Source organism: Babylonia areolata, chromosome 7 (assembly GCF_041734735.1).
Source record: "Babylonia areolata isolate BAREFJ2019XMU chromosome 7, ASM4173473v1, whole genome shotgun sequence".
NCBI lineage: Eukaryota > Metazoa > Mollusca > Gastropoda > Neogastropoda > Buccinidae > Babylonia > Babylonia areolata.
In genome coordinates, this window is record NC_134882.1 from 34,591,714 (window position 1) to 34,614,197 (window position 22,484).

Genomic DNA, 22,484 nt, shown 5'->3' on the forward strand with positions numbered 1-22,484 from the left:
AAAAAACCCTCAAAAAACAATAACAACAACAAAATAGCGAAAGCAACTAACAACAACAAAAGTAGTCAAAGCAACAAACAACAACAATAACAACAAAAGTAGCGAAAACAACGAAAAACAACAATAACAACAACAAATGTAGCGAAAGCCAAAAAACAACAACAAAAAACAAAAAACAACAATAAAAAACAAAAAAACAAACAAAACAAAACAACAACAAAAAAGCAAACAAAAACAACAACAACAACAACAACCCCCCCAAAAAAAACAACAACAACACAATAACAACAAAAGTAGCGAAAGCAACAAACAACAACAATAACAACAAAAGAAATCAGCGAGAGGAACAAACAACAACAACAACAAAAGTAGCGAAAGCAACAAACAACAACAATAATAACAACAACAAAAGTAAGGAAAGCAACAAACAACAACAATAATAACAACCACAAAAGAAATCAGCGATCAGAACAAACAACAATAATAGCAAGAACAAAAGTAACGAAAGCAACTTTTTGTGTGTGTGTTTTTTGTTTTTTTTTGTTGTTTTTTGTTGTTGTTTTGTTTTTTTGTTTGATCAATGTCTATGAGCACTAAGTAAGTGTGGTGAAACTGAAAGGAGCTACATCCTTCCCCCTCTCACCCCCCCACCCCCCCCCCCCACCCCACCCCCACCTCAATCCTTATCCTACACTAACCCCCCCCCTCCACTCCATCCCCAACACCACCACCCTCACTCAGTCCCCCATGCCCTCACTCTCATTTCATTCGCTTCCCCCTTAACCCCTACCCCCACCGATGAGAAGAAATCTCGAGGAGGTATGTTCAGTGCTTTGTGTGTATCTGTGCAGCTGTCATGAGAAATGAGAAAGAAAAAAAAAAGAAAAGGAAAAAGGAAAGATTATTGTAACAAAGGCTGTTGGAGAGTACATACATACATACATACAGGCTGACAGACAGACATGAAAAAAAAAAAAATCACGGCAAATATTACACCATCTGACAACAAAATCTTCCTGGATTCCCTGCTGTACCCCCCCCCCACCCATCCCCTCCCCCTCCTCCCCAACCCCACCACCCTCCTCCTCCCTCTGCCCCCCCCCCGCTCCCCATCCCCTACCCGCTACACCGACACACACCACAAATGCGTGCAGCATGACTGCAACACACACACACACACACACACACACACACACACACACACACACACAGAGGGGTGTAGGTTACGTGGCTACGATGATGACTTCAAAGACCTCAGCCCCCCCCCCCCCCAACCCTTACCCCAGCCTCCCACACCCTCAGTTTCCATCACCCACCTCTGAAGTCTGCAAAGAACGTTTGCCGGCAAGTGGGAAGAGAGAGAGAGAGAGAGAGAGAGAGAGAGAGAGAGAGAGAGAGAGAGAGAGAGAGAGACAGAGAGAGAGACAGAGAGACAGAGAGAGAGAGAGACGGAGAGAGGGACAGAGACAGAGACAGAGAGACAGTCACAGACACAGACAGAGAGAGTCGGAGAGACAGAGACAGACAGAGAAAGAGACAAAGAGAGACAGAGACAGGAACAGACATGAGAGGCACAGAGAGAACAACAAAACAGAGCCTGGCTTTTCACGATCCGCACCGAACCAACCCCAACCCCCCCCCCCTGCCCCCGCCCCCCCCCCCCCCCCCCGACCCCACGCCACCATACCCTCCCACTCCCCTCACCTCACTCCCTCTGCCCTCACCACGGCCACGCCCCCTCCCTCTCCCTCTCCCTTTCCCGTTCTGTGCTGTCAGTTCACTCACTGCCCTCACCTTGCCCCCATCCTCACACCTCCTCACCCCTCGACCCCCCCCCCCCCCCCTCCCCCACACCCTTGCGAAAGTGTGAATGGCAAAGACATCTGTTTTGTCTAATGCTCCTTATTTCATGATCATCATCATCTTCGTCATCTTCTTCATCATCATCTTCATTATTATTATTTTCATCATCATCGTCGTCGTCGTCGTCGTCGTCGTTGTTGTTGTTATTATTATTACTTTAGTTGTTGTTAGTGGTGCTGGTAATCGTGTTGCTGTTGCGTGTGTCAATATTCTTTCGGTTTTGATGTTTCTTCTTCTTTTTCTTCTTCTCACTGATGTTGCTGTCGTTCCCTTATTCGTCGTTTATCTCTCTCTCTCTTTCTCTCTCTCTCTCTCTCAAACACACACACACAACACACACACACACACACACACACACACACACACACACACACACACAGAGAGAGAGAGAGAGAGAGAGAGAGAGAGGCTTTACAAACAACCTTCGAGTCAGTTCTGAAGCTTGCAGCGAAGCCACTACGATGATAACTGAACCGAATCGGCCAAATTTATAACTGCGGATAATTAGTTAGTCGGCCTAACAATATAGCCTTTTGACATTATATGACTTCACAACGGGTCAATTGACGTCAAAAGGCACACCTGACTGTGCACAGGTGCAAAAAAAAAAAAAAAAAAAAAAAAAAAATGCAAGTGAACTTCAAGATGTACTGGAAACTGCTCTGGTAAACTCCCCAGTGTCTGGTAAACCAAACGCTCAGTCCACAGTTTGTATCAAAACGTCGGGCACAGCCAAATTATCCTGCTGACGTTAGGAGTTTAACGAGATTCGTGGTGATCAGTATCAGTATCAGTATCAGTAGCTCAAGGAGGCGTCACTGCGTTCGGTCAAATCCATATACACGCTACACCACCTCTGCCAAGCAGATGCCTGACCAGCAGCGTAACCCAACGCGCTCAGTCAGGCCTTGAGAAAGAAAAAAAAGAGTAACGATAAAATATAATCGTGGTGAAACTAAAAGGTAAAGGACCAGGCTGTCATGTTGGGTAAGGCACCCAGTAATCGTTCATCCCCAACTGACAGGATCGGTGACCGGTCCCCCCCCCCCCCCCCCCAATGTTAACTTCATTTTTTAAATCATTATCTGAATATTTTGTATTTGTATTTCTTTTTTTATCACAACAGATTTCTCTGTGTGAAATTCGGGCTGCTCCCCACCTGGGAGAGCGCGTCGCTACACCACAGCGCCACCCATTTTTTTGTATTTTTTCCTGCGTGCAGTTTCATTTGTTTTTTCCTATCGAAGTGGATTTTTCTACAGAATTTTGCCAGGAACAACCCTTTTGTTGTCGTGGGTTCTTTTACGTGCGCTAGGTGCATGCTGCACACGGGACCTCGGTTTATCGTCTCATCCGAATGACTAGCGTCCAGACCACCACTCAAGGCCTAGTGGAGGGGGAGAAAATATCAGCGGCTGAACCGTGATTCGAACCAGCACGGTCAGATTCTCTCGCTTCCTAGGCGGACGCGTTACCTCTAGGCCATCACTCCACTACTACCACTACTCTCTTTCTCTCTCTCTCTTTCTCTTTCTGTTCGTGCGTCTATCTCTTTCCCACTTGTAATATGTATGCATATGTATTTAAGTTCCTTTTTTTTAAACTGCATAATTTGAAATTTTAGCAGTGTATAATGTTACGCTTTTGCATGACGTGTTTGTAATATTTCCCCTTTTCACCGAGGGCAGGAAAAACAAGCCAAATGTGCTTATTCCTACTTCTACCCTCAAAAAAAAAAGAGGAAAAGTTTGTTCCTTCGTTCATTCTCTCTACGGCACCCCCCCCCCCTCCGATGCTCCCTCCCTCTCCCGTCCCCCCCCCCCCGTTACCCCCCCCCCCCCTCTGCACCGCTCACCCCTCTAATGATCACTGACGACGGCGGACACACAGTACAACAGTCACGCTTCTGTAGCTCAGGCTTGTTGCTCTACCTCCCCACCCCTCCATCCCCTCCCTCCCTCCCACCCTCTCTGTCTCCCTCTCTCTCCCTCCCTCTCCCCTCCCTCTCTCTCTCTCCCTCCCTTCCTCTTCCTCTCTCTCCCCATCTCTTTCTCTCTCTCCCCCTTTCTCTCCCTCTCCCTTTCTCTCTCTCTCTCTCTCTCCCTCCCTCTCTCTCTCTCCCTCTCCCTCCCCCTGTCCACCTCTCTCTCTCCTTCTCTCTCTTTCTCTCTCCCTCTCTTTCTCTCTCTCTCTCCCTCTCTCCTCCCTCCCTCTGTCTCTCCCTCTCTCACTCTCTCTCCCTCCTCCCTCTCTCTCTCCTCCTTCCTCGATCTCTCTCTCCCTCCTCCCTCTCTCTCTCTCCCCCTCCCTCCCTCTCCCTCTCCCTTTCTCTCTCCCTCCCTCCCTCTCCCCTTCTCTCTCCCACCCTCTCTCTCCTCTCCCTGCCTCTCTCTCTCTCCTCTCTCTTTCTCTCCCCCCTCCTTAAAAAAAAAAAATCTTTTTAGGTAAAATCGCCGACCGCGCAAGCCAGAGCGTCATCAGCAAAGCGTAGCCAGTGCACGCAGTTACCTCCCTTGTGAAACTTTTTTTCCCCCTCCCTCTCTCCCTCCCTCTCCATCACCACCAGAGGCTACATCCTCCTCCTCCTCCTCCTCCACCCTTCCCCCCTCCTCTACCACCGAATGTGTGTGTGTGTGTGTGTGTGTGTGTGTGTGTGTGTGTGTGTGTGTGTGAAGGGTTGAATGGTGTGAGGAGGAGGGTGGGAGGGGGAAGCTCTGTACGTAATGATCATCAAGGGGTGGAGGGAAGGAGTTGGGGGGGGGGGGGGGGAAGATAGTGTTGCAAGGGGGTGGAGGGTGGAGGTGGGGGAAGACAGTGTTGCAAGGGGGTGGAGGTGGGGGAAGACAATGTTGCAAAGGGGGTGGAGGGTGGAGGTGGGGGAAGACAATGTTGCAAAGGGGGTGGAGGGTGGAGGTGGGGGAAGACAGTGTTGCAAGGGGGTGGAGGGTGGAGGTGGGGGAAGACAGTGTTGCAAGGGGGTGGAGGGTGGAGGTGGGGGGAAGATACAGTGTTGCAAGGGGGTGGAGGGTGGAGGTGGGGGGAAGATACAGTGTTGCAAGGGGGTGGAGGTGGAGGTGGGGGGAAGATACAGTGTTGCAAGGGGGTGGAGGGTGGAGGTGGGGGAAGACAGTGTTGCAAGGGGGGCGGAGGGTGGAGGTGGGGGGAAGATACAGTGTTGCAAGGGGGTGGAGGGTGGAGGTGGGAGACGACAGTGTTGCAAGGGGGTGGAGGGTGGAGGTGGGGGGAAGACACAGTGTTGCACAAGGGGGTGGAGGGTGGAGGTGGGGGGAAGACACAGTGTTGCACAAGGGGGTGGAGGGTGGAGGTGGGGGGAAGACACAGTGTTGCACAAGGGGGTGGAGGGTGGAGGTGGGGGGAAGACACAGTGTTGCACAAGGGGGTGGAGGGTGGAGGTGGGGGGAAGACACAGTGTTGCACAAGGGGGTGGAGGGTGGAGGTGGAGGAAGACACAGTGTTGCACAAGGGGGTGGAGGGTGGAGGTGGGAGGAAGACACAGTGTTGCACAAGGGGGTGGAGGGTGGAGGTGGGGGGAAGACACAGTGTTGCACAAGGGGGTGGAGGGTGGAGGTGGGGGGAAGACACAGTGTTGCACAAGGGGGTGGAGGGTGGAGGTGGGGGGAAGACACAGTGTTGCACAAGGGGGTGGAGGGTGGAGGTGGGGGGAAGACACAGTGTTGCACAAGGGGGTGGAGGGTGGAGGTGGGGGGAAGACACAGTGTTGCACAAGGGGGTGGAGGGTGGAGGTGGGGGGAAGACACAGTGTTGCACAAGGGGGTGGAGGGTGGAGGTGGGGGGAAGACACAGTGTTGCACAAGGGGGTGGAGGGTGGGGGTGGAGGTGGGGGGAAGACACAGTGTTGCACAAGGGGGTGGAGGTGGGGGTGGGGGGAAGACAGTGTTGCAAAGGGGGTGGAGGGTGGGTGTAGGTAGGAAGACACAGTGTTGCACAAGGGGGGGTGGGGTGAGGGTGGGAGGGGGTGTGGGGGGCTGGCACCGTGGCACAACAAATCCTGTGGACTGCGTGGAGTGTCCCCACTCACCCCCACACACCCCTACAACTCTGACTGCCTCCTTCCTGTTCGCTGGCTGACTCTGAACTCTCTTCTCCTCTCCTCTTCTCTCCCTCCTTCTTCCCTTCCCTCCATCCTCCTTCTTTCCTTCCTTTCACACAACTCACTGGCGCTGGGGAAGAGAACAGGGTGGGGGGGTGGGGGTGGGGTGGGGGTGGGGGGTGGAGGGGGGAAGGGGCGCGTGGGGTGGGGGTAGGCTGTCGGGTGGATTAGGGGAGGGGTGGGGTGGGGTGGGGTGGAGGAAGCGCGCTAGTGTAGAAGTTGAGAAGAAGAAGAAGGGTTTGGGTGGTGGTGGTGGTGGTGGTGGTGGGAGGGTGCTGGCGAAACCTGAAGAGATCTGAGAATGGATGATGATCCATGGGCTGGTGGGAGGAGGGTGTTGGGGAGGGGGGGGGGGGGTAGGAGGAGTTGGTTGTTGGGAAGAAGATATTCAGATGGGGGAGGAAAAAAAAAGAAAGAAGAGAATCTGTTCTTTCATGACATGGGGTGAGAACAACGACGTGGTTTTCTTTTCTTCTCACTCCCCTCGTCCTTTCAACCCCCCCTCTCTCTCTCCCCCCCCCCTCCACTTCCCCCCCCCCTACCCCCCCCCACCCTTATTCTGCCTCGTCTCTCTGTTTGGGTTGTAAGCCAGTTCTCTCGGCGTGTTGGGTGAAACTGATGAAACTCAAACTGCCATTATCTGGCGATGTCGTTAACCTGCTCTCTCTCTCTCTCTCTCTCTCTCCCCCCCCCCCCCCCACACACACACAACCCTCCTCACATACACGTGCACACGCACGCACTCCGTAACCTTCTGTTTTTGGGGGGTGGGGGGTTGGGGTTGGGGAGGGACTCATTCCGAAGTTCAAATTTTGTTTATAATGCGTACAGAAATCGATATATCCATAAAAAATATAAACCAAAACAAAAACAAAATAAAGAAAAAAGAAAAAAAAGAAGATAAATAATTGAACTGATGATGATGGTTATGAAATAAATATAATTATGTATAAAATAAACGCCAAATTAAAAAAAACAACAAAAAACAACAGCAGATTAGCAGAGTATTTTCGTGGAACCCCCCCACTGCCCCCCCCCACCCTCCCCCCCAAAAAGGCGTCAGACAAAAAACAACAAGAGCTTAAGACTTAACATTTCTCACCGATCTTCCTTCTTATCGTGCTAAAGTGAAAACAAGAGAGGCAAGGCCTTCAAGACTCACTTGTGATAAATTAAGTCCCCTAGCATTAATTACAGAGTAATTTCCCTTTTTTTACTATCTGCAACAAAACGTTTGCAAAATAAATAAAAATTCCATGCTTAGCAAAAGACGTTCCTGTTTGAACAAAAAATGATAATAATGACTGCTCTTGTTGTTGGGTCAGAATATCAGATCAAAGTGCCAAGTTTAGAGAATACAAAAAATATAAATATAACAGTAAATGCAGTTTGCATATAATTAGGCTTCATTTAAAAAAAAAAAATTGTGCCCATCCCAGAGGTGCAATATTGTTTTAAACAAGATGACTGGAAAGAACTGAATTTTTCCTATTTTTATGCCTAATTTGGTGTCAACTGACAAAGTATTTGCAGAGAAAATGTCAATGTTAAAGTTTACCACAGACACACACACACGCACACACACACACACACAGACAACCGAACACCGGGTTAAAACATAGACTCACTTTGTTTACACAAGTGAGTCAACCAGTATCACCACAAAGCTTGAGGCAGGTGGAGAGAACACCGAGAAGAAGACACAGACAGTGACAAAGAGAAACGTGCATGCCAGGCACCTAGATACGACACAGACAAAGAACAAGGACAAAGGGCACAGAAATATTGATATACAATACTATGTAGTATTGAAGAACATACCCATGCTTAAAAAAAAAAATGACGCACACTAAGTTTCTTCAAAGAGTGGGCTCTCCTTATCACAGTCTCTGTAATCATAATATGTGTGTTTTTGCATGTGTACGCTTACGCATTACCATGTGTGTGTGTGTGTGTGTGTGTGTGTGTGTGTGAGCGCCCGCGCGCACGCGTGTAAGTGGTGCGTTCCGTTCAGGCGAACCCACTGCATGTGTCAACACGGGTAAATGAAGAAGCGTTGTAAAAACAACAACAACAAAAAACCGTTCTGTCAAACTTCGTTGAAATGGTTCTTTGTTTACGTTCATTCTATTTCATGTTACTTTTCGTGTCCTTTGTTGAGAGAGAGAACACACACACACACACACACACACACACATCACTTCCCTTCGGAGACAGACGCCACGAGTCAGGCGCCACCTGCCAATTGTGCAGTTTGACAGACAGAAAAATAAAGATAAATGAATAAAAAAATAAAACAAATGAATAAAGTAGTAAGTGATAATAAAACAAGTGAAAAGCAAACTAGTCAAAGATGTTAGAAACATGTGTAAAGAACAATGTTACTGCAGCGTCGCGTTTGTAAGAATGCACTTGTTGTTTGTTTAGTGTTGTGTTTCGTTCTCTTGCTCACACACACACACACACACACACACACACACACACACACACACACACACACACACGCACACACATGAGGATGGGTGATGGTGGGAGTGGGTATGGTGGGGAGGGAAACGGGAGGGGGACGTGGTGGGGGGGTGGGGGTGGGGGTGGGGGGTGGGGGGTCATGCATGTGTGTGTAAAAAGACAAGTCGATAAGAGACAGGCTGAAGACGACAAGAACGCCGACATTTAACAGCCCTGAGAGATGACTGTATCCTCTGCACTGCAAATTGCCCGCCCCCCTTCACACACACACACACATACACACACACATACACACAAACACACACACACATACACACACCAAGACACACACACACCAGTCCACAGCTGGTACATATAAAACCTAGTGCTTTTATTTCTCTCTCTCTCTCTCTGTCTCTCTCTCTCAAAAATGGTGTCGTTTCTTTTCTCCTGTGTGTGCGTATACATACGTTCCTCAGAGAATTAAGAGAGAGGGTTGGGGGTGGGGAGGGAGAGAGAGAGAGGGAGGGGGGAACGCAAAGAAATGGGGGGAGGGAGAACGGTAGACAGAAAGAGAGAGGTATAGACACAGAGATAGAGACACAGAGAGAGAGAGAGGGGAGGGGGAGGGGGAGAGAGAGAGAGGGGACACAAAGAAAGGGAGAGAAGGAGAACGGAAGACAGAAAGAGAGAGGTATAGACAGAGAGAGAGGGGGAGGGATTGCGGGGGGCGGGGGGCGGGGGGCGGGGGGGTCGGGTGGGTGGGGGTGGGGGGTGGGGGGCAGAGACAGAGATAGAGAGTAAAACAGAAAGGCAGACAAAGAGAAAGATAGACACACAGAAAAGGAACGCGTGCATGTGCAAGTGTCGACATTAATGTCTGTCTCCTTGCGTCTTAGCGCACATGCGTTCGCATGCACGTGTCAGCACGCTTCATCATGCGCACGTGTGTGCATGCGCGTTGGGATATAAAGCTTGTTCCAATGGGAAGAGAGTGGGGGGGCGGAGGGGTTGGGGGGGAGGGGTTGGGGATGGGCGGGGTTGAGGGGGGGGGGCGAGAGTGGGGTGTTGAAGAAATATATACGCTTCGAAACGTTCAGGGTTAAACGTCCCATATCGCCACTGCAAGTAAACATCTTTTATTGCAGGCCTATTGATTCAGAGCGTCTCTCTGTCTCTGTCTCTGTCTTTCTCTCTCTCTCTCTCAAACACACACACACACACACAAAACTTTCCTTCATGCACAGCAGGAGGTACTGCATTAATCTCTCTCTCTCTCTCTCTCACTCTCTCTCTCCCTCCCTCTCTCTCTTTCTCTCATTGCTCTTAAACTGTTGACAACCTCTCCTCCTCCCCCTCCTCCTCCTCCTTTTCTCTCACCTCCCTCTCACTTCCCCCTTGTCGTCTTGTGTCGATCAATATCGAATGCCGGATGTTTAAAGCGTCAAATGGCACTCCCTGTCACGGTGAAATCGTTCCTTCTGTCTTTCCTCCCGACCACTTGTGTTTTACTGTGCTCTTTCTTTCTTTCTTTCTGTTCTTTCGTTGTGTGTGTGTGTGTGTGTGTGTGTGTGTGTGTGTGTGTGTGTGTGTGTGTGTGTGTGTGTGTGTGTGTGCTGAAACGGGGCAACATGTGTACGGTTGTACCTTTCAAGAAACGGTTTCAATCGTATCCCCACCACTTTGTTTGTTTGCTTGTTTTAGGCAAACAATCATAAACAATGAATGAAATGCTGTGCACGTCCACACACACAGACACACACACACACACACACACACACACACACACACACACACACCACACACACACACACACACACACACAGAAACACACACACACACACACACAGCGCTTGCAGAAACACCAATAACTGAAACCATTAGGTATTTTCATGGTCACTACAAATCAGTATATCATGTGTTTGATTGTCTGACATTTTAAAGTATTTCAGCACCGTTTGATGAATCGAAATCATTAAATCATCAACCACTATGGAGAGTTCCGCTTTAGTGTTGGACAGAAGAAATCATTTTTACTGATACCTCCGGTAATTTGGACTTGTACTTTTTTTCCCCCGTCTGCTTGTTCTTTTTGTTTTGGTTCTCCTCCTCCTTCCTTCTTCTTTCATTTAACGTCTTTAAAAACTCTGTGTGTGTGTGTGTGTGTGTGTGTGTGTGTGTGTGTGTGTGTGTGTGTGTGTGTGTGTGTGTGTGTGTGTTTAACGGATCTTAACACGCTCGCAGTACATAGATTCTATTTCCGTCCAAATGACTAAAGCGCGTGGACGTTAATTCGAAGTGAGACGTACATTATGTTCAAACAACATGGCGCAGGCAAGGGGAGTAACTCTATCTCATTCTCACTCCCCCTCCTCACCCCATTCCCTTTCCAAAATCGCACGAGCGCGCGTGTACGTGGTAATCTACGCAGTGATTCAACAGATGCACGTGCCCTGCCGATACGACATCAGCAGTCACAGGGAACGCCACTGGCTGTTGCTGAATAAAAGGAGAAAGAAAAAAAAAGGTGCTGGGGGAGGAGTGGGGGTGTGGGGGTGGGGGTGGGGGGTCGCTGATCGATCAAAGGTCGCGGTGACCTTAAGGACCACTGATTTGTCTGAGGGCCCGAGAAATAATTTCTCTTTCTCTCCTTCCCTTTTTTTTTTTTTTTTTCTCCTTTTCGATGGGTTCTCGATTTGTCAGTGCTTTGTTTAAAGAAAGTGTCGTTTATATACACATACTTAAGTTTCAACTACTTGTAAACTTCTGGGAGTGGGTGAGAGTAATGGTGCGGGAGTTGAGAAGTATACATATGTATGTATGTATGTATGTATGTATGTATGTATGTGTGTATGTATGTATGTATGTATGTGTGTATGTATGTATGTATGTGTGTATGTATGTATGTATGTGCGCGCGCGCGCCGTGTGTGTGTGTGTGTGTGTGTGTGTGTGTGTGTGTGTGTGTGTGTGTGTGTGTGTGTGTGTGTGTGTGTGTGTGTACAACAGTTCGAAACTTCGCAGAGAAAAAAAAAGAAGGTTGCATGGATAAATCGAAAGTCTTCAGAGAAAGCTTTCACTTTAAAAGAAACAAACAAACAAACAAACAAACAAAATCCATATTACACTGTCATCCTGAAAGAGCAGGAGATGATACTGGAGATACCTCCACCAAAAGAAAACAGCGATAACATTCCCTTTATCACAAAAAAACCCAAAACAACACACAAATTCCCTTTATCACAAAAAAAAGAAAGAAAAAAAAAGAAAAAAAGGAGTCTTTTGATGAACAGTTCTTGTCAGGTCCACAGTATTATTATATATAACTATACGCCTAGTAATATGATATATACTTGTACAGAAGATTACCGCTGCACCCCCCAGAAAAGTTGTATCGCTATCAACCGAGCAAAGACCTCAGTTCCCGAACTAAAGGGTTTTTTTTAGTTTTCCAATAAATCCGTGTGATCTCCACCTATCCCCCCCCCAAAAAACCCCTCACACACACACAAAAAAAGAGATCGAGGTCTTTTTCCTACCTGTTTGGATGACGCTCAACAACTCCTACCTGCTTTGCTCCTCCTGTTGTCAACCCCTCTCTGCAGCCCATAAAGTCCGCCGGGCCTGCCAATTGAAGGCAGTAAAACAAAGGGGGAAAAGCACGTAATAAAACAAAGCGAAAAGCGTGCAATAAACCCACTAAGCTCTTCACAACCCTCTTTATGAGGGCTAAGGTAGGGTGGGAGGGGAAGGGGAGGGAGGAAGGGGAAGCAGTGTGTGTGTGTGTGTGTGTGTGGGTGGGTGGGTGGAGGAGGGGAGGCGGAGGGGGGGGGGGTAGGGTACGGGAGTACTTACGCTTGTTCTTCTCAGGCTACGGTCATGAGAGAGTGTCGCATGAGACGACTGAAACAACTCTTCGGTTGTTTTTTTTTTTTTTGGTTTTTTTTTTTTTTTTTTTTCGTGCAGGGCCGAAACCTTCAATGTGATATCAAAGTGCGAGCTGCACGACCAAACACACAGGTTAATTAAGGCTTACGTTCAACGTTGGGTTCGTGTGTGCTTCGACGAAAGGTTTGTCGAAAGGTTGGGAGTCTGATAACCCCCTCCCTCCTCCCCCACCCTCCCCCCAACCCTGCTTCCCAGCCACCCCCTCCATCCCTCCATCACTCCATCCCCACCAGTCCAGAGTGTTTTACTTCAAGCCGGCCTTCTCACTGAACATGAAACAAGTGCAGTCACTTTTTATTTTGTTGGTCGCACTTTGCAGATCAGCAATGATACTGGCATGACAAAGACACACAACTTCAAAGCCAGTGCTGCTTAGGAATAGCACATACCCGTAGCTTACGCATGCACACACACGTACAAGTGCGCGCGCACGCAAGCACGCACACATACACAAGCACGCACACACGCACACGCACACACATATACAAAAGAGTCCAGTGGGTTCATTGTTATATGTTTATCAATTTGAACTGGTTCTTCATTCCAATGATTAGAGAGAGAGAGAGAAAGAGAGAGAGAGAGAGGGGGGGAACAAAGGAATGTAGAGGGTCACATCAGGATTCGCTTTCATTCATATTGTATTAGTTCCTAATATTCTTGTGAACCATCCCAATATGAAGCCAGTCTCTACAGGTGACAATGGAATTGTATGTTATTCCTTAAGTCTTCTGCTCCAGTTGTGGTAACAAGTAATGACCAATAAGGAAAAACAAAAAAAAAAAAACAAAACAAAAACGTTTTCATCCAAGAAACGACCTATCTCTCTCCTCACTTTTCACCCTTCACCCCCACCAACTATCCCTCCACCCCCCCCACCTCCGTCCTTCCCACCCCCTCCCCACCCCTCCACTCTTTCCCCCTCCTCCCCCCCCCCCCAACCATCCCCTCCCCCACCCTCACACGCCTTACCCAACCCACTCGAACAAACAGCTCATCAATCTCTTCCATCTCGAGAACAAGCAATTAATAAGGAGACGGTGTGCAATCCAGCACTATCCACAACCACCAACACTTGGACCACAACACCGCCCTCCCCTACACACACACACACACACACACACACACACACACACACACACACACACACACCAATTAACAGACCAAACCCATTCCTCCTGATTGCAATGTCTCCTACCCGCACTGCCAAACGTCTGCCGTGACGTGTCTTTCGATTAGCAACAAACGGCACTAAAAACAGGCCGGATGGTGTTGCGTTAGCGTGTTTGCTGTTTCTCCGATCGCAACAGCGTGTGTGATTGTTCGAGCGCCTTCTGTGTTTTTTGCCTTGTAAGTGCTGGTCCTTCTCTCTCTCTCTCTCTCTCTCTCTCTCTCTCTCTCTCTCTCTCTGTGTGTGTGTGTGTGTGTGTGCGTGCGTGCGTGCGTGCGTGCGTGAGGTATTCTTTGTGCTGGGCGTGGTAAGTGGATGCTGATAAGTGATGCTAACAGGCACTGATTATCACAGTGCAACAAAATGAAGTGGGCGAGTGGGAAGACATGAACCTTGTATTGTATTGTATTGTATTGTATTGTACTGTACTGTATTATATTGTATTGTATTGTAGTATAATGTAGTGTAGTGTAGATAGTGCATTGTACTGTAGTGTAGTGTAGTGCAGAAAAGTGCATTGTAGCGTAGTGTATTGTATCGCAATTTACTGAATCTACTAAGTCATATTGAATTGTACTGCATTGTATTGATTTACGTCTTGGTGACAACAAATTTCTCTGAGGACGTAAACTCGGGCTGCTCTCACCAGGAGAGCGCGTCGCAATAGTGCAGCGCCACCGCTATTTTGTGCGTGCGAGTGTACTTGTTTTCCTAACAAAGTGTTGTTGTTGTTTTTTTCTAAACAGGGGTTTATTTCACCAGCCAGGGATAACCCCTTTCGTTCCCGTGGGTTCTTTCACGTTGCACCAGGTACATGCTACACAAGGGACCTCGGGCGTATCCGAATGACTAGCGTCCAGACCACCACTCAAGGTGTACAGCGAGGGGAAGAGAATATTGGAGAGTGTGGGGTTCGATCCCGAGTCTCCTCGCTTCCTAGGCGTCACCCTTGAGCAGCCATTCCACACTCAGTGAAATGCCACCCACTGATACCTGCATCCAGTGTGGGTGGTCTGACTGATGGGCGGTGACACACCACACAGCCATCAGGACGAAGCAAGAATCGCCCTCCCCCCCACACCACTCCCCCCTACATCATCATCATCATCATCATTTGCCACTCATGCGTGGAGTGATGGCCTAGGGGTAACGCGTCCGCCTTGGAAGCGAGAGAATCTGAGCGCGCTGGTTCGAATCACGGCTCAGCTGCCGATATTTTCTCCCCCTCCACTAGACCGTGAGTGGTGGTCTGGACGCTAGTCATTCGGATGAGACAATAAACCGAGGCCCCGTGTGCAGCATGCACTTAGCGCACGTAAAAGAACCCACGGCAACAAAAGTGTTGTTCCTGGCAAAATTCTGCAGAAAAATCCACTTGACTTGGATAGGAATGACAAATAAAACTGCACGCAGGAAAAAATACAAAAAAAAAAGAGGGTGGCGCTGTAGTGTAGCGACGCGCTCTCCCTTGGGACAGCAGCCCGAATTTCACACAGAGAAATCTGTTGTGATAAAATGGAATACAAATACAAATCCTCCTCTTCCTCCTCCTCCTCCTCCTCATCATTAGAATTCATAATATTAAAAGAAAGACACCCCTTTTCTGTCACTTCAGCTCCAGTCCTTGTCAACGGATTAACCGGCGTTCTGCTGCTTTATATATATATTTTTTAATCTGTTTTTTCTCTTCGTAGTCTGTTCACCCACGTACACATAATGAAGTTAGAGAAATCCGGGGTGTCCGTGCAGCAGGTCGCCACAAAAAATCAACAACTAGATTGAAGACAACACGCTCTTCTCTGTCGCGTCAGCGGTGGTGAGCGTTGTCTGCATGTTCTTCTTCTGGTCGAAAGGTCTTTGATTACCCCCACCACGCCTCAAAGTGACAGCGAACAATCTTCATTGACAATCCTTCCTCGACCCACTGAAAACGTGTCTTAAAACTCTTTAAAAAAAACAAACCCAACAAAAACAAAAAAACAAAAAAACAACAACAAACAAACAACAACAACAACAACAACAAAAAACCACAAAAACACCGTGTCAAATCCGGTTTAGAAATTCCCGCAAAGATGAAACATGAAAATGCACAAAAAAGCCCAAACACACACACACACACACACACACACACACACACACACACACACACACACACACACACACGAGCGCGCGCGCGAAACAGTTTTCACCTCACGTCCACCCATACCGTCCCACATCAGCAACCCCCAGCGCCCCTCTCCACTGTTCCTTCCTCCCCCTCCCCCTTCCCTGTCCTCACTCCTGCCACCCCATCTCCATCACCCACCCCATCTCCATCACCCCCCATCTCCATCACCCACCCCATCTCCATCACCCACCCCATCTCCATCACCCACCCCCTCTCTGTCACCCCCCCCGCCCCCTCCCACTCCCTGACTCTCAAGACGTGCGGACGGGTTCATAAGTCTCCCGACAGACCCAGCAAGAGGAGGGCGGGGAGGAGGTCAATCCTGTCTAAACAGACAGACAAACACAATTATTTCCTCCAATGGCGGGGGGACTTCGGCTTGATGCGAGCCCCGCCAATGAGAGCGCGGCTTTTAGATGCCCGGCAAGGTTGTGACATCTATCACGTCCCATTTTCTGGCTGTCTGGAACCCTCCCACCCACCACCACCATCCACCATCCACCTTCCCCTCTCCGCTGTCTCCCCAACCTCTGCCTTTTCTTGGCTCTCTCTCTCTCTCTCTCTCTGCCCCCCCCCCTCTCTCTTTCTGAGGACACCAGAATAACCGGATCCCGTGAATAGAAGGGCATTGTTACAGAACGTCTCCAAGTGGAGCAGGGTGGGTAAGACTCCACCAGTCGGGATGCACGAGTGCTGGAGTGGTGGTGATGGTCTGCCCAGGAAGCCAGGGTCCTGGCTTCATTACTCGCAAGGACTGGGTTCTGCCCCCCTGCCTTCTGCCACACACTGATACCTGCATCCAGTGTGGGTGGTCTGACTGATTTGTATGTGTATTTGTTTTTCTTTTTACCACAACAGATTTCTCTGTGTGACATTCGGGCTGCTCTCCCCAGGGAGAGCGCGTCGATACACTACAGCGCCACCCATTAAATTGTTTTTCCTGTGTGCAGTTTTATTTGTTTTTCCTATCGAAGTGGATTTTTTTCTACAGAACTTTGCCAGGAACATCCCTTTTTGTTGCCATGTGTTCTTTTACGTTCGCTAAGTGCATGCTGCACACGGAGACCTCGGTTTATCGTCTCATCCGAATGACTAGCGTCCAGACCACCACTCAAGGTCTAGTGGAGGGGGAGAAAATATCGGCAGCTGAGCCGTGATTCGAACCAGCGCGCTCTGATTCTCTCGCTTCCTAGGAGGACGCGTTACCTCTAGGCCATCACTCCACTTGATGGTCTGTGACACACATAAATAGCCATCATGACGAAGCAAGAATCGCCCTCCCCCCACCCCTCCCACCCCCCTACCTGCCCTCCCCCCAAAACTGAACAGTTTGCTGGGTTTCAAACATCTGAAACCTCAGGCCGATTCTTCAAGTCGATGGTGCAAACAGCAGTTCATTGTTCAAACAGACGATTCTTGCAACTGACTATACAGACGGTGACGAAAAGTCAGCCACGGCCCTATGGTGCTGCCGATGCAATGAAGGGTACCATTTTGCGACCCAGAAATCGCTGTTACAGGGGGAAAATCGATTTTTCCACTGTCAAGTCTCACAGCTCAGCTAGGGAGAGTCCTTCCATTGTTACAACTGGAGTCTTGTTTGGAAATGTTAGGAAAATATCTTCTCGTCGTTCCACCTGGTACTTCAATCTGTAACGTCGCCATTTCGCTGCGTTCAATGAACAAACAGCTGAACAGCTGTCTCCATCTGTCAAGGCTGGTGTTGCAGCTTTTCCAGCTGAATAAGTCCTGCTGTCGTTACAAATGGCAGCTTGCCCAGAACTATCTCGCTATTTGTTTCATCTAATGTCTCCACGAGACAATGTTTTCCACGGTTACAACTGATAACATAATAAGAACATTTTCCGGCGCACAAATAGCTAATTCCTCGTCTGGAACTAACTGGATGCTTATTGCAACCGATACTTCTACGGGGACGGGGGCTGTTTCAGCGCTGTTTGCAGACAGACCTGTCTTTCCGGAGGTAACCCAGCACCGCGCGGGAACCGTCCTGCCGCCGGCACGCAACCAGCCAACAAACACTGATGCCTCGACAAGCTGACTGTCCGGGGAAGGGCCAACTGATGATCCAACCCTCTCCTCACCAACCCCCCCCCCTCTCCGCCCCCCTTGCCCCCTCTTCCACACCCCACTCCCCCCACCCCCCATCTTGCACACGGAAGTTTGGAGCATGCCGGGGTGGTGGCGGCGTGCACGCCCAGGGCGCACAGAAGCAGGCCGCAGTGTGGAGGAATCAATGGCGGGCCTTGCTGGCGACGGAATTGGTTTCTGCTTCTCCGGTGATTATCTCCTCTTGTGGCGGAGGGCGTGCCGGGGCAGGGGAGATCATCTGCCGGCACTCTGTTAGGTCCTCCACACCCCGCCCCCTCCCCCCCTGGCCCCCCACACACACCACACACTCCCCACTCCGCACATGGAGCTTGTCGTTAGGGGGGAAGGGTGGGAGAGGGGGTAGGGACTGGGAGGTCGGAGGGTGAGGATGGTCGTAAGGGATGGTGGGGGGTGGTTGGGGGGGGGGGGTGGAAGGGGAGGAAGAAGTTGTGTGAATGTGGTGGCGCCCCCACCACCCCTCCTGCCTGTTATGTTAGTGGCGGGTCCTCTGTGTGAGCCGTCATCGTGGCAGTGTCAATCATGTTCAATCACGGGCGAGGAGGAATCTGAGTGATGCTTTGGCTCTGGCACTGCTGAAGGTGCCACGGTTCACGCCGTCAACAGCAAACTTCCTGCATTCTACATGGAATTTTGAAAGCTGTGCGACCGCCCTTCCTTACAGAGAAATCCTTTGTATCATCACCCAGCTACATGCTGATCGATATTTCATGTCATGAACCATACTCAAAGCTTTATAATACTTTTGTGAGTGCGGTGCATATAGGGGAACAACAACAGGCATTAATGAACAGAACATGACAATCACATGGACGAGAGAGAGAGAGAGAGAGAGAGAGAGAGAGAGAGAGAGAGAGGAGGGACGTTTAAACACCCAAATAAACAAGAGAGGAGAGAAAGAAGGAAATGTGGATAAAAATAAAGACAGAGAAAGACGGTACTTGGGAGCAACAGGCGCCAGTGGCATTGCTTGGTTCTAACTTTTTTGACAGTTACACGTGACTAAATGCCTACGTTGACCGAACTACGCCATTGGTCAGTTCCATACTACGCACAGTTCGTAGCGGGTTACGACCATACTAGGCTCTTCCGTCCGAGCAATGCAAACTGGCTCCAAGGAGAATAAAATAATGACCACCCACACCCACCCTCCCAGCAGAAAAGGGACAAAGGAACATCCCGACCTACACTCACACGTACAAAATCTACAAGAAGGAAAGAAGGAAGGAAAGAAGGCAAAGAGACAGAGATAACAAAAAAAAAAGAAAGAAAAAAAAGCTCTCGTCGGGGCAATCCCAAAAGGAAAGAATGAAGGGCTCTCCATTATAAGCTCCCTGTCCCTCTGAACCCGAAAACAGCTGAAAGGTTCCATTCATCCATCCATCCATCCACCCACCCATCCATCCATCCATCCATCCACCCACCCGTCCTGCCTCCCTCCCAACTCCCCCCTCCAATCCCGTGCGGTCAGCCAGCTCATCAGGCTGTCAGGGTCAGCAAGATGGACAACCAGCCTATCTGACCATTACCCACAGAGGTCCAGACAGGTCCAACAAGCCGGCCACAGACATCTTGTCTTCAGTGCCTTTTTTTTTTCCTGCAGTACAACCTTGCTTGCTCCCTGGCTGTTTTTTTTTTTTTTTTTTTTTTTTAACCCCCTGCTCCCCTTTCCTCTCTTCCGCCCTCCCTGCCCCTCAAATACCCAGCCTGTCACAGCGAATGGTCCTCCGCTTCCTTCTCCTTAAGCAACCCTTCCCCCCCCCCTTTTTTCCCCCCTTCTTCCCTCTTCTCTTTGCCTATGCATGTGTCTCTGTGTGTCTGTCTTTATCTCTCTCTCTTTGTTTTTGTTCACGCTGAATGATTCATTATTTCATACTGTTTCTTGAGCCCTTCTTCAGTTTGGGGGCTGTAGGCCTGACAAATAAATGGGGGTGGGGGTGGGGGTGGGAATCTGGAATCAAAAACAAAGATAAACGATGTGTTCATCTGGATCAAATAAAAGGGATACCCCCGAAAACAGAGTATGGCTGCCTTCATGGCGAGGAAAAAACGGTCATGCACGTAAGAGCCCACTCGTGTACATACGAGTGAACGTGGGAGTTGCAGCCCACGTGCGAAGAAGAAAAAGAAGAAGAATGACCGGGGTTATTTTTGATATCCCGCAAAGAAAGTGTGCGTGTGATGTGTCCAATATCCCTGTTGGCTGGAAATTGAGGTGGGGGCAGGTGAGTGGGGGGGGGGGGGGGGGGGGGGGGGGGGGCGGGGCAAATCTGATAAACAAGGCCGAGGGTGTTGGCTGAGACTGATAACAATCCCAGCCGTGGTGGTCGCTGGTCAGTGATAACTGAAAAGGATGAAACGCGGAGTACCAAGAAGGATGACCCAGAGGAATTTGAGCAGTGCCAAGAGTCGGTTTAACTCACTCAGTACGGCCAGTCCTCTCTTCTCCTCTACACAGACCCCTCGGATGTCCAGTGGGTATCTCAATGACCCAACCTTTAGCTTCCGTCGTCAGAATTGTGGTATTCTTTGTCAACATTCACCTCTTCAGTATAAGAGCCTTCCGCTTGCAATATTTTGATGATGGCAACTGGGGTGAAACGCTGTTAACGTCGTCTGTTTCGCCGTTCGTAAGGAGAGAATTAAGCGTTTCACTTCAAGAAACAAAACCAAACACAGTGTTCCCAGCGTCTTCTTGGGAAAGGAAACGAAAAGATAATAAGAAAATACTGAAATAAAAAGGAAAATAAAATAACGATGGGCACAGTCAGCGTGTGTCCATTCTGCTGTTGTTGGCCGACAGATCATGAGGGACTCCAGACTTCCGGAACTGCCCCTGTCCACTGGGCCTTGGTTGTGGTGGTCATCATCACACTGATCCTCCACGAGAGAAAAAAATACAAAAACAAAAAGACTCAAGAGACTCAAGAATCATTCGACGGGCGCAACAGCCTAATGGTTAAAGCGTTGGACTTTCAATCTGAGGGTCCGGGGTTCGAATCACGGTGACGGCGCCTGGTGGGTAAAGGGTGGAGATTTTTACGATCTCCCAGGTCAACATATGTGCAGACCTGCTAGTGCCTAAACCCCCTTCGTGTGTATACGCAAGCAGAAGATCAAATACGCACGTTAAAGATTCTGTAATCCATGTCAGTGTTCGGTGGGTTATGGAAACAAGAACATACCCAGCATGCACACCCCCGAAAGCGGAGTATGGCTGCCTACATGGCGGGGTAAAAACGGTCATACACGTAAAAGCCCACTCGTGTATATGCGAGTGAACGTGGGAGTTGTAGCCCGCGAACGAAGAAGAAGAAGAAGAAGAATCATTCATTGTCTATACCCGGGAATATAAATTCAGTGTTCAACAACATGTGCCAACATTATTACTTCATTTCGAGCCCCAAAAAACCCATCAATGCAATCATGTGTTTGTTCTGTATTGTCCGTTTTTGTTTTTTTTAAGTGTGTAGCATGTTCAGGATTTAAAGGCTATGCCAGTCTTGAATAAAAGCTAATTTGTGTTTGCACATTTCTTCGGTCATTGCTGCTGTGTGAACATGTCAAATGATTGATATAAGGACAAGCCCAGAGCTTCTTCTTTTTTTTTGTTTTTGTTTTTGTTTTTGAAGAAGTGTCTGGGTTTGTTTCAATGTACCTTTTATTTACCTGCGTGCCAGCTGAATTGGTTACGCAAGCAGCACTGACTTGAAGTTATACACTATGTGTATGAAGAGAGTTAGCACTCCTTATATTTTGTTAACTAGAAGAAAGTAAACAATCAATGGGGGGGCGGGGGGTGGGGGGTGGGGGTAATTTCAATCCACGACATCGGCAAAAAAGAAATCAAACCTTCTCGTCTGACTGAACTCCTCGTGTTCCCGATTTTTAGACAACCCCCCCCCCCCTCCCCCCCCCCCCCCCCCCCCGCTGTCCCAGAAGCCTGTCACAGGGCAGTCCAGGTCATGCAGACTGACCTTTGGGTCACCCCAGGCCAGCCGGACAGCAGTGTCCTGGCCTTCCGGTCATCGAGGAGGTGGAGAGCCTGAGTGATCTTTTCCTGATGACCGGGCGAGGGAAACCCATTGACAGGGGTTGGGGGGGTGGGGGTGGTTGGTGGTGGGGTAGGGGGGTGCGATGGGCTGCAGAGTGTGGCTGGCTGAGGAATGGAAGAGGGGGGGGGGTAGGAAGGGTTGAGTGGGGAGGACGGGGGGGGGGGGGGGGGCAAATGAGAAATCTATTCTTCTTCTTTTTCTTAGTTATCTCTCTGTCTGTCTGCCAGCCTGTCCCTCCTGCTCTCTCTCTCTCTCTCTCTCTCTCTGTGCGCGCGCTCACATGTATGAGTGAGTGTGTTAGTACGTGAGAGCTTGGTTTGAGGGAGACAAACGGAGAGTGAGAGTGAAACGGAGAAAGAGAGCGAGGGACAGAGAGAGTTGGGGAGAGAAAGAGACGGGGGGGGGGGGGGGGGGGTGAAGAAGAAAGAAAGAAAGCAGAAAGAGAGGGGGTGAGAGAGAGAGGGGGGGGGGGGAGAGAGAGACAGACAGAGAGAGAGAGAGAGAGAGAGAGGGAGAGAGAGAGAGAGAGAGACACACACACACACAGAGAAGGAATCGAGTAGACAGACACAAA

At 49.4% G+C, this 22,484-nt stretch overlaps 1 protein-coding gene across 1 annotated transcript in view; it reads right to left on the bottom strand.

Moving 5' to 3' along the window:
• LOC143283831 (uncharacterized) overlaps positions 1 to 22,484 on the bottom strand; it is a 221,404-nt gene that overhangs the window by 56,862 nt on the left and 142,058 nt on the right. The gene's annotated exons all lie outside the window — the stretch shown is intronic.